General features: G+C 43.9%; 1 pseudogene; it reads left to right on the forward strand.

The window, feature by feature from the left end:
- Positions 1 to 229: 229 nt before the first annotated feature.
- LOC114617507 lies at positions 230 to 5,654 on the forward strand (annotated as a pseudogene).
- Positions 5,655 to 12,669: the final 7,015 nt, after the last annotated feature.

The following is a 12,669-nucleotide window of genomic DNA, read 5'->3' on the forward strand; positions in this document are numbered from 1 at the left end:
TCTATTTCTGACTTGTTCACAAGCAGGATTTGGAAGGAGGGAGCAGGGAAAGGACACAGGAGGGGCTGCTGAGCTGGAGGCTGGAAAGGGGCTATAGCAGCCTCTCTACTGCCAGCATCCCTTTGTGATGAGGAGGCCACAACAGTGTGATGTGTCTGGAGCCCTCCTGACACATCTCACACTGAGCTTTAGGACTCAGTGACCTGAGAGCTGCACTGCGATTCAGAACATGGAGAATTTTCTCGTTCTGATGAAAAGCATTAGTGGATGAGCCCCAGCTCTGTGGATGTAGCAATGGAAATAGCATTGTCTTATGTGTGGAGCTAGGCTCTTTTTCTTATTAATCCCATTCCTGAAGGAGTACCCAGTGTCACCACCACCTAGGAGCAAAAGGCACATCCCATAGGTGAGGAGAGCCTTGGTTCACACACACTGGAGCAGCAGTCTGTCTTTGATAACTGTAAACTTCATATTCCATAGATAAACAGGTGTAGTTACAAATTTTGGCTTTTTTAAAAAAAACATAAGTATATGTTTATATATGTATGTATATGTATGCATATACATATATCATATGTAGGATATGGGCCTGCTTCAGAGTGTCCACAACAACTGACTATAACTTGCCTCATATTAAAGCAGGAGCATGATTTTGCCAGCAGCAGATAGTTTCTGTGTTTGTGTGACATTTGGGATTCTGGGTACTTTTCAGGGGGTATATAAATGCTAGGTCCTTGAGAGGCATAGTGGTTATCCATTGCTATCCCTTCCTGGTGTTTGTGGTTTGTTAACTAGTTGTGTGCACAGAAGAAAGAAGAAGAAGATACCCTAGATATCCTGACAGTAAAGACCAAACCTGCTTCAGGGAACTCAATTTCCATAATCAGCAGGAAATACTCTAACAATAATGTCTGCCCCTTTTTCTTCTATCCTTTTTACTCTCCTATCTAGTGTGAGGGGATAGAATGGGTGGAAGAAAAGGAGTGAAGAATGGGGGGAGGGGAGAACCTGTAAAGTAGCTAAGGCCAAACTACAGACAGGAGAGGGGAAATCTCCAAAAAGAGTCTGCAGGGGCTGACAAGCAGGGCAGAGGTGAGAGTGGCCCTGAGGTGTCTGCCTGAATCGCTCAGAGCATCTGTACAAGGAGGCAGAGAGCCCACTAAGGACAACTGTACCTCCATGCACAGACTACACTTCTGAGTTGGTGGAGACACAGGAGAAGCTCAGAGAAAGATCATCCGTCCTCTGTCCGGGCCCTTGTTTTGTTTGTGCTGAGCTGATATGAAGCAGGTGATGAGACCAAGGGCCTCAGATTAGGGCTTGAGGAAGCACATATCACCTTTTAAGTCCTGAGGCAGCTGCAGAGCTCAGAATTGAGTAGAATCATGTCTGAGGAACACTGACTGAGGACATCTGAGGTAACTGTGGCATAGACAGTGCCTTCTTCCGCTTTGAAAACGAGGTGACAAGGAAATGTGTTTGTGCACAGTGTGAATGAGTGAAGGATGGATGAGAGAACACTTCCTGGAAAATGCAACTTTCGTGTTATCCATGATCACACAGAGCAGGAATCTTGTCTACCAGAGAGAGGGAGAAGGGTTGCCAGCTCATTTGTATTGTTTCTAACTGGCAGGATGTGAAGAGGTGGAAGAAGAAGACCAAGAATTAAACTGCTACTGGAAAAGGTAGGCTTCTGATTTCCTGTGGAGAGAAATTTAGTATGGCCTACACTTTAGTGAAGAGGACATGATACGCAGGAAAGAAGAGGGAGCTTCTAGGAAGGAAATTAGAATTCTAGAATTTCCAGGTTTTGTGATAGAAAGGAGCTGTGGTTGTCTGGGTTGGGCACTACACATGAGAGTGTGGTTCACGGCACTGGTGTGATACTGTGTCGTTGTCTGTGCCTGTGTATGGGGGACTTTCAGGTCCTCCTGACAGCAGGTAGCTTCAATTCTCCCAGCTGCATTTCTCTTTCAGATAACTGACCCTGTGGCCATTACAATGTTGTTAGTGGAATTGCACAGGTTGAGGGAGGAGCAAGGAATGTGTAAATGGAGACATGAGGTCCCTCCATTCCCATTGCTCACTCTCAGTGTTCTGTCCTTGGAATATGGTGGTTGAGCATTAGAGTCCTAGCATGGGTAGTCATAAGAGAGATGCCTCAGTCCTGTGTGTTCTCATTCCTTGTCCTGATCCTGCATAACTCTCTCCAGATTATAGAGATGGAGGAAAAAATATGGAAGAGACCAAGACTCCATCACAACCTATGAAAAAGAAATCTTTGTCTCATGAAATATTGTATACCAAATTTGAGCTCAAGGTCTGAAAATCTTCATACTGAAGACGATATGCAGTGTGGGATTTGAAGACAGCCATGTTGGATGTGACACTAAGGGACATGTGATATAGTGGCAATGGAGGGACTCTAAGAGCACAAGTGCCATATTTACACAGACTTAGGGGCCTCATGATCTCTACCTGGGGCTGATGCTTTTGCCTCCTGTCTTTTGCAGCATCACCAAGCAACTTTTCGAGGACTGCACACCACAACAATTTTGGAACCCTAGTCAGAAATTGGATGACCTTTCCCTTTCTCAGCTGTTGTCTTACCCCAAGGTCCTGGAGGACTTTATACAGCACAAATTTTTTAGACTTTTCTGGGGCATATCCTCTATTTTCTCTGAATCAGTTGTGGCTACTGCCCATGTCCTCAGAAGTCCATCCTTGGGAAAATGTGCATCTGTGAGGTTCATTTATACCTGTGGCCTTGGCAAACTCTATCCCGGGCTAAAGGACCTCCACAGCATTCCAGGTACCAGCCATTACCTCACCAACCTATGAAACCAAACTTTGTAGGTGTGAAACCAGTCCAAGAAAAGAAAATCCTCCCAAGCTCTACCCAAAAACAAATACCTCCTTGTTTGAAATGCAGGATCTGTGCACTGTCATGTCTACCACTGAGAAACGGATACAGTCATCCCTACCAACTGAAAGCCTGCCCCAGAAACAGGGAATGTATTCGAAAAATACCAAAGGTTATGATGACCAAAACACCAAAAACCCATTAGCAAGCACAGGGGCAGCCTGCATTCTAAAGCTATCAGGCCTGCCTCAATCCATCCTGAGCACTGTCAGATACTCCAACACAAAAAGGACGTACAGAACAACCATAAGGCAACTACTGTGGGAAAACAACAACAAACCCCTGTCAGATCCCCACCACTCAGGAAACTGACCCAGCTTCAGGAACAATTTCCAGCAAACAGTGGTCATTATTGCAAAAGCAGGACTCAAGGATCCCAGCCTGCCCATCCCTCCATTCTAAACTCCAAAAGCTGCAAATGTACAGAAAGGATGGGGTCTGTGTCCACAGGGATACCCTTTAAGAAAGACATAGCTAAGTCTGATGTGCATAATGCCATCAGTGAGGGCCTTGGTGTTGGGGCAAAAAAAAAGGTGGCTGGCCTTTTATGCAGCACCCCTGGGAAGGAGCTGAAACCCAGGAATCCTGCACTGAGGACAGACAAACTGTCTGACATGAACCCTGCTGAGCATCATTCCCTGCTGGACTCAAAGACTGAAAGGAAGCTGGTATCAAAGATCACAGAGCTTCCAGTGAAACACAGGAGACCATATCTACAGATCCTTCAGGCAAAGGATCTCACCCCACCTGGAGTTCCAGCCTCAAACTGATCCAGGTTGTGTATCCCTCCTCATCCATCTGTGATTTGGATGCTGAATACTATTCCAAGGATGCCAGGGCCCTGAAATATTTGCATCACCAAGATCCAGGAGGGACATTCTTAGAAAGTGCATCAGCTGCCAGGCTAGAGAGTGCTGTGTCTATACACTCACCTCTAGAGGTTCAGGAGACCCAAAGAGCGCCTCCACCTGCTGCCAGCCATGGGGCCTCAAAGGCCCATCCTGATCCTTTGCTGAGATCCTTGAGTTTTCAGAAACCTGCTTTCTACTTCCAGGCTGAAAATCCCCAGCAGAGCAGGACTATCTAAGGCATTGGAAAAGCCTGCGAAATAGCCAAGCATGTACCACAGAAGAGTTTTCAGAAGGTGGACTCATGACATAACCCCCGGAATGTGACAATGGTAGGCACTGGAGAAAGGGTCCCACCTTCAGCAACCAAAGGAACTAATACAGTTGAATTGAAAGAAGAGCTACCTCATGCATGGAGAGTGAGTCTGGGATCCAGTGAGATTCACAAGGGCCAGGACATCAGTATCAGTCCCAGGGTCTTTGGGTCTTTAGGGGCCAACAGAAGCCCAGGATATCTCGAAACACATACCCCACAAAACTCCCATGACTCGATTCCAAAAACACAAGGGTACACTAAGTTTATTTTAAGTCCAAACAAGCAGCCAGAGGCCTGGCCTGTGAGACACAATCCTGATGGCCCCAGTAAAGTACATCCTGCTAAGGTCAGCTTGACTTCACAGCACACTCTGCCCATCTTCCAAACTACATGCCAAAACCCAAAGACTTCCCAGGGTTTATGTGATGTCATCATGAAGAGACATGAAAGGGTGGATACTCAAGAGAACAGAGTCCTGAAGGATGAGATCAAAGTGAAGGATCTCAAGGGGGGTTCATTTCCATGAAGAGAGGCAGTGTATTATAAGATCTAGAGCCATGAGCCAGAGAGAAAGGTTTGGGAGAGTAAGGCCTCCTATCCTGAGCTCCACACAGCTCAAGGATACAACCAAGACTTGGATACCAGAAAAAGGAGAGGGTACTTCTAAAAGCTCTTGGAAGAACTTCCCAAGGGATGCTTTACAAGATGGAAACCTCAGCACAAAATACACTGGGATAGGGGATTCTTTAAAGAACAATCAACCCCTACCAGGTAATGAGCAGACACAGGAAATCTTAACAAGAAAAATACTCATCTACAATATGATAGCTGAACTGCAATCCCTTGTGAATGTTCTCTTTCAGATCTTGGAGAACACTGAAGGGGACTCATCAAGGCACAAGGATATAAAGTTGGATCACTGACATCCCAGCAGGGTGAACTATCCCACTCCTCTGAGAGTCTGTGTGACACAAACCATAGCAGAGCAGCAACCAGAATGAGCTGTGGCCATGCCAGCCCTGACATGTATAGCAATCCCTTCAGATACAGGGGAACTGGAGACAAACTGCAGTCAGGGATTAAATTCCAGAGAGCCTGTGACCAACATTTGAACCAAAAGAAGAAAGGCGTGTGCTTTGACAAGCTCCACATGCCTAAGGGGGGAGAACTTCCATGTGGGTACAGGGGAATTGGAGACAAGCAAGAGCCAAGTCTTGCTGACCAGAGACCCTGTGATCCACAAAGAACAAAGATTATAATGGGCCACTGTCCACCTAGAATCCCTGAGGGGTACAAGGATCCATTCAGATACAGAGATATTGGAGACCAACAGCAGCCAGCTGTTGACCATAAAGACTTTGACTCACATCAAATTACAAAGAAAAGAATGGTCTGCGACTGCTTTCTGAGTCCCAAAGAGAATCATCCAGTCAAGCACAGGGAACTGACTGCTCCTGGCCTTTAGTTACTGCCCAGAAAGCCTCTGATGCCAGGTAGACCTTACCAGAATAGGTCAAGGAGCAGGTGCCTCAGGCCGTCCTTGGCTTCCCACACCAGGATTTTTTAGGTGTCCCATCTGCCCTGCCATTGTTTCCCCTATGCCTCTTGGTAATAAATTTGATTTTGTCCCTGCAAAGAAACTCTTTCTCTTTCTGGAGCTGTTCCCTCTATGCTCATGACTCTTCCCCAGATAGGAGCTGCTTCTTGGTTCTTGCTCCTGCCTTTCAGCCCCAACATTTCTATCCTACAACGATAGAACAGGGGAAGGTCAGCATTGATTCTACCTCAGTCCAGTTATGGAAAAGACAAGGTATGTGGGAAAGTCACTATGAGGGGTTATCCTCACAGAGTCTCATTGCTGTGCAGTTAGTATTAATCTTTCTGTCATGACAGAGACAACAAAAGGGTACACATTTTTCAGGATGAGCCATCCGTGTGAAGACTCCACCCAGGTCTGTTCCCAGTGTCTTCCCTTCACTATCCCACATTGATGTGTTACTGTACAGAACGGAGCACAGAGACAATAGTCACAAACTTTCATTCCCAGATCCAAGGTCAGAGAACCTCTACCTGCATTTCTAGGACAGACAGAGATCACCTATCCCAGAAGCCCCTACTCACCTTGATGCAGGCTGAGCCCCTATCACCACTTACCTCAGCTTGGGTGATAGGCAGTGACTATTCACAGTCTGTTTTCTTATGAGTAGAGCAGGGTCCAGAATAGAATCTGCAATGTGTGACCTTGGGTGGTTACTGTGAGCCTTGTCACACAGGCCTGCACAGTAACACAGCAAAGCCTGCAGAGAAACCACAGACACCCCATTGAGTTCACTCAGTGCCCTCCCTGGAGACCTAAATCTATCCTGTCCAGGCCATCACCTTGCTGACATGTGGACACGCAGCTCACATGATGCTGTACCAGTACCACTGTGGTTGACACAATGTCTGTCAGCTTGTACATTGTTTCCTGGTGGAAGACTTCTATCCAGATAATTTGGAAACCTGCTTTCCTACTTTAAAATCCTTCGAGCTCTGAGAAGACCAAAGACTCTACCTGCATCCATTGTCTGTCAAAGTTTAACCACCCCTCTTTCCTCCCACATTTTTCTTTCAATTCTACATCCCTCCTGCCAAGCCCTGAATAAAACAATCCATTTTTCATCTCCCCCTGCTTCATCAGATCTCAACTCCACTACTTCTTTTGCATTTTCTTCATATATTTGTTTTTAGTGTAAAATAAAGAAAATATAGCCAAACTTATATGCGATGTCAACTCATTAGTAGAAAACAAACAAGTGGGGGGGGCTGGAGAGATGGCTCAGTGAATAAGAGCACTGACTGCACTTCCAGAGGTCCTGAGTTCAAATCCCAGCAACCACATGGTGGCTCACAACCATCTGTAATGAGATCTGATGCCCTCTTCTGGTGTGTCTGAAGACAGCTACAGTGTATTCATATATAATAAATAAATAAATCTTTAAAAAAAAGAAAACAAACAAGGGCACCAACACCCAGGGTAAACATGCAGGGTTCTGTCAGCCCCTCAAAGCCCATGTGCTCCTATGTCATCACTCCTCTGCCCCCACAAAGGAAGCCATCTTGCTTTAAGAACCTCCACACTTAAGGAGAATCTTGATACACTGAGCTTGTACTGCTCAACTCAGCAGCCTGGCTCACTCATCCTGTGTCTCCTTCTCTGTCTGGCATCTTCCATTTAACACTGTAGCATAGGATGATGCAGCCTGGGGAACAACATCTGAGTCATTTGTATTAAGTAGTTTCACACTATTTTAATGGACCCAGATTTCTCTGTTTATTCTAACGTTGATAGCTGTTCACATTCCCCTGTTAAATTGCTGTGACTTCCCTGGAACCCACTTCCTCCATGCATGTTGCTATTAATAATTTGTGTGATTCTTGGGCTCTAGCTCAGGTGTACAGAGGTTCCAACGGCACGTGTGTTGGTTTATTTTGTGGACCTTTGAAGCCTCTTTTCCCAAGCTCCTCACTTAAGTAACTGAAAATTATTCTATGCCAAGCATTTTCCCCTGGAAATTGAGTTACAGATGGCTGTGAGCCACTATGTGAGTGTTAGGAATTGAACTCTGGTCCTCTCCAAGACAACCAGTGCGTTTAACTACTGATCCACCTCTCGAGTCCCTTGGGTCTTAATATTTTATGGGACTTTAACTAGTTCATCCCTCAAAATAATTACATTTTTTATTTTTGAACAGCTGTAAAATTTCAAGGGAAAAAATCTTACATTTTATCATGATCATATTGAATTCTCATTTTCATTAAATTACAGTATTTCTCCATTATAATAACTAGTGCCATTATAATACGGATTATTTTAAATTATGCAGATGTTGTTACTACTTTAAGTTTGGGACTATTATATGTATCTTTTCATAATTTTGTGAAACTGTACCTTCTATACTTTCCTACTTGTATTAGATACTTTTCTAAATGCAAGTCATATTTAAAAATTGTGACCACTATAATTTTGTGGATGTATTTGTTTTGTTTTCCTCAAGATAAAATATGAAGTTGAGTGGGCAGTAAGCGAGAATTTTGGGGAAAGTTGGAGGAAGGGAAAGGATATGATTAAAATATCTCATATGGAAAATTCAAGAATCAAACAAACACTGCTTGGGAAAATAAAAACAGATGTGGTAGCACACCCCTGGTCAAATAAAAATAACTAAGATTTCTTTTTGATATATGGAAAAGCATTTGATTGCTGAATATTGAACAGCTAACCAGCTACTTTGCTCACTTCTCCAAGCTTTCCTCTCTGTTCATTTTCTTATAACATCTGCTGTTGGGGTTGACATGTGCTATTCCTGCTCCAGCCCACTTCACATCAAAACTCCATTCCCTGTTTGATATGGGCTTTGTGACATAATTAGATTATTAAAAGAAAGGAACCTTCTAACATCATAATACACTTATACATAGAAACAGAGAAGGAATTTAATATGCTCTATCATCAATGTGTACTGTATGTGTGTGTGTGTGTGTGTGTGTGTGTGTGTGTACCTTTCTATCAGGTGGGTGTACAAATACAAGAGGCTCATCTCCAAATCAGGAAGAGAGTTCTCACCACAGCCAAATCATGTTGTATACAACTCTGCCCTAATTGCACTATGCCTGGCAGAGGAGCTAGAGAGTATAGAACAGGGAAGTCTAATGGAGGGGACCTCCTTCTGTGTAGGCTTGGGGAATATGCCAGTCTCACTGGGTAATAACTTTTCTGGTGGAATTCTGAAGGGAGGAACACTAGCACCTCTGTGGGTAACCCCTAACCTATGCTCTGTAAGTACTGCCTAAGCACTTCTTGGTTTCCAGAGTGGATCTTACTGTAGTTTGTCACTGGGACCTTAGGAAGAAAGGTAGATGTTAAATCTCCTGGGAAGACATTCTATTAACACCTAATCTGATAAGCTCTTACTTCCTTTCTTCTGGGGTTCAGTTTTCTTAACTATTCCATTCTCTGTCAGTATTCTCTGAGGAATAGGTATTTAGATATTTTTCTATCATTGTAGGTATGTCTAGTTTTCTTATAGGTTTCCTTTATATATTACATTCTGTGGTTCTCTGCTGTCCCTTGGGGCTGTTGCCACATGAATGGACAGGGTCAAATAACAGGATTTGGATGGCCCTGAGTACATAAATGACAGACTTTCAGGATTAGCTTCAGAGAGGTAGCTCAACTTTATTCAGTGGAAATCAAGGACCATAGAATCTTTGAGAAGAGGGTAGCGATTTCCCACATGGGTAAGTATTATTGGCTAGAGCTGGTACCAAAGAATGCCTCGTTTGCAAGAAGATGCATTCTAGATTTTGCTGGGCAGGTTCTTATCTGGAGGAAAGAAGCTGAACCCGTAATCTCACCAAGGCTGTGACAGTATGTAGGTAGAGGGTACAGGGCTCCCCAGGTCAGGCAGAGGAGAAGAAGCCCAGCTAAGAAAAGGAAGTCCTATATTTTGCACTGAGTTCAAGAGAGCTGTCTGGACCTCAGCAGCATGGCTTAACAATCTTCTTAAGGTTTATTCATTTGCGGTCAGCTTAGTTGCTTGTTTTTTGAGATTCATTTCAATCATCATTGGTCCATACCACACTCAAGGGACAGATAAGGAAAGGATGTGGCACTGTGCAGTAGGAATCCTAAGAGCTGACCAGAGTTCAGTCATGAAACACATACTTGTAACTTCATCTACAACTTTTAGAGCTAGATACATACCTCAGGTGATGAGTGTTTTTCCTGTCATGTTACAAACTCTCCGTTCATGTTCCAGAACTGAAACAAAACAAAGCAAAACTATTTCTCTGACTAGGAACCAATGATTTATACTGAAAAAATATGATTACTTTTCTCAAAATGAGAATATGATTACAACAATATGATTACTTTTCTCAAAAGGGATTTAAGGTAAATGCTACATTTTCTCATCTACCAACAATGCTAAACTTACACAAACAGTTTTCAAACAGATGGTATTTAAACCACAATACTAAAAAAAAAGCAGGCATTGTAAAGTCCTGGACATACTTGACTCCGGTCACTGCCAGCATGTTTAATTTTGCTTGAATCATTCACTCAGTGATTAAAGTTGTATGTTCAGAAATGTCATGTGCCACTCCAGAATATTTTATTGCTCCATGATATTCAAAGAATTAATGATGGAAAGATGAAACTGTCCATCCAAAAGTGGATGTTAAAAAAAAATATATGTGGTAGATGTTCCTGGTAGAATATATGTATATTTCTTCTCTCATTGAGTTTGAAAATAATAGCAAAAACTGGCAACCACATTTTTTAACTCATCACCACAAAAGACCAAAGCAACACTCACTCCACATGGAAAGCCTTTGTGTGGGCAGAGACCTGAATATGCTGGTGAGTTTAAGCACTCATCACTGCTTTCAGCTCTTCTGTTTGCATTGTGGTATCTCTGAGGCATTGACACTCATCCCTGTTGGAGCCATAATGTAGTTTCCTACTGGCTCTGCTTCCATGATAACCTTTACTGCCAAGCCTTGAGCTTCCTTTCCATCCCTGAGCAGATGACAGGTGTGTAACACAAACCTGGGAAAATAAGACAATCCAAATAAAGACCTAGAAAAGATTGATGGCAATAATTCTGAGCCTGGGGCTATTTAAGGACACATAAAATATCTCGATGCCCACGGCATAGAGAAACAATTAAAATTATTCCCAAAAATGTATCGCCCAGTGAGTGTATAAAGCCTGAGGAGTCAGGCCCTGTATCATGGAAGACACAGTGTCTAGGAATGGAACGATGCCTGGATTCAAATTGTTGACTTGGAGACATGGATAAGTCTCTTAAGAGCAAGACTAAGTGTTTGGCTCCCATACTATTAGAGATTAATTTAAACATTACTGTAGGCACTGAATCCACACTATTTCCTCCTCAGCTATAGTTTACTGATAAAAATGACACAGGCTGCAAATCATTTATTCATGTATCCCCAGTGAGTCTCCACACCTAGAAGCACCTCTACCCACTTGGTGATGACCTCCACCACTCACTAACATGTTCTGATATGGAAAAGTAAAATTCACCAGTACAAAGTAAAGATAATGACATATGAAAGTCCAGAATACACTTCTCAAGAAGAATTCCTCTCAGACACACTCAAGAACAAAACAAAATCTATATTTCAGAAAGGATCATGCCTAGGACACAAGAACAGTGGCAACACAATTAAAATTTATGGAAAATCTAAAATAGAGCCAGTGAACAAGAATAGCCTTGAACTTAAATGCTGGGTGATATAGCATATGAAACATATGAAACAGTGGGAAGCCCACTACCTGGGACCTGAGGCATTCTGGACACTACAGCAGTGTTCTACTCACCCATCAGCTATGGCAATGGGTCATCTGGGCAGCTGGGACAGGGTCAGTGTTTGGGGAAACTGCCAGAGCATAAGGGACAGCTATGTGGGGTGGCTCAATGCTCATGTTTCTCCAAGGGATTCAGTCCACCTGACAACCTCCTGGGTGGGGGGGAGGGGCAGAGGCCAGCTTTGGGAACAGACAAAAAGCACCATACTCCAGCCTCCCCATCACCGAGACTAACACTCCCTTTGATTGATAACCAGCACTTCTCTGGTGCAGATGGCTCCTGCCCTTGAAGGAAGCAGGGACCAATATCCTTGAAACGATGAAACACCAACTCTTGGACTATGAAAGAGGGGCGATTAAGTGTTCCCAGACAGCTGTGATCAGGATGGAAAAATACAGAAGCTTCTGATAGTGCAGTAAGTTACTTTTCCCAGGTCAGGAAGGTCCCTCTCCAGCTGCACTGTTCCACCCTGCTGTCTGAACAAACGTTTTCAGGTTTAAAGGATGGTACTCCCTTATCACCTCTACAGACATGTAACCCCAAAGCTCAAGGACCCAGCATATACATATGCACAGATATACACTCCAAGCCCCTGGACTCGAGCATCGTATTCCTAACCTGTGGAGTGGGAAAGCTTGCAGTCTGAGTCAGACTCGTATAATAAAGACTCTCATTCTTGCACTGGACTCACAATTCCTAGTGTTCTTCTGGGGTTCCTGAGAACTGGGCATAACAGTGACTCGAGCAAGAAACATCTATAGAACATCTTGCAAGTCAATCGTGACAGGAAGTTGGAGCAAGATGCAGAGTGATCTCTATGTGTGCTGATCATGACCTGCTGTCGATCATGCTTGCCCAAGGCCCAGCTTCCTTAGCCCATGAACCCAGCATCCTGGAAGGGTTGAACATCCCATGAGAATAGCTCCCAGGAGCCTTCCTCCTTGACATGAGGTATTAACTAAGTCAGAAAACAAGACACCCGGTATCTTGTGAGGCTCAGGTAGGGCTGAAACCTGCAGGTTCTAGAGCCAGTGGACCCCACGCTGAGAGAGACTCCAGCCTCATCCCTTCCCTGGGCTGCCTTTCCCACTTCTACTATCTGTGTTTCTTGCTAAGGATGCCACATTTCTAGAAAAACTTCATCAAAATGTTCAAGACAGCTGCTATGTTGCAGAATCCTCTCTCTTCCTGGTTATCTGCAGGGTT

This window comes from Grammomys surdaster, unplaced genomic scaffold (assembly GCF_004785775.1).
Source record: "Grammomys surdaster isolate TR1022 unplaced genomic scaffold, NIH_TR_1.0 137, whole genome shotgun sequence".
In the NCBI taxonomy this organism is placed as follows: domain Eukaryota; kingdom Metazoa; phylum Chordata; class Mammalia; order Rodentia; family Muridae; genus Grammomys; species Grammomys surdaster.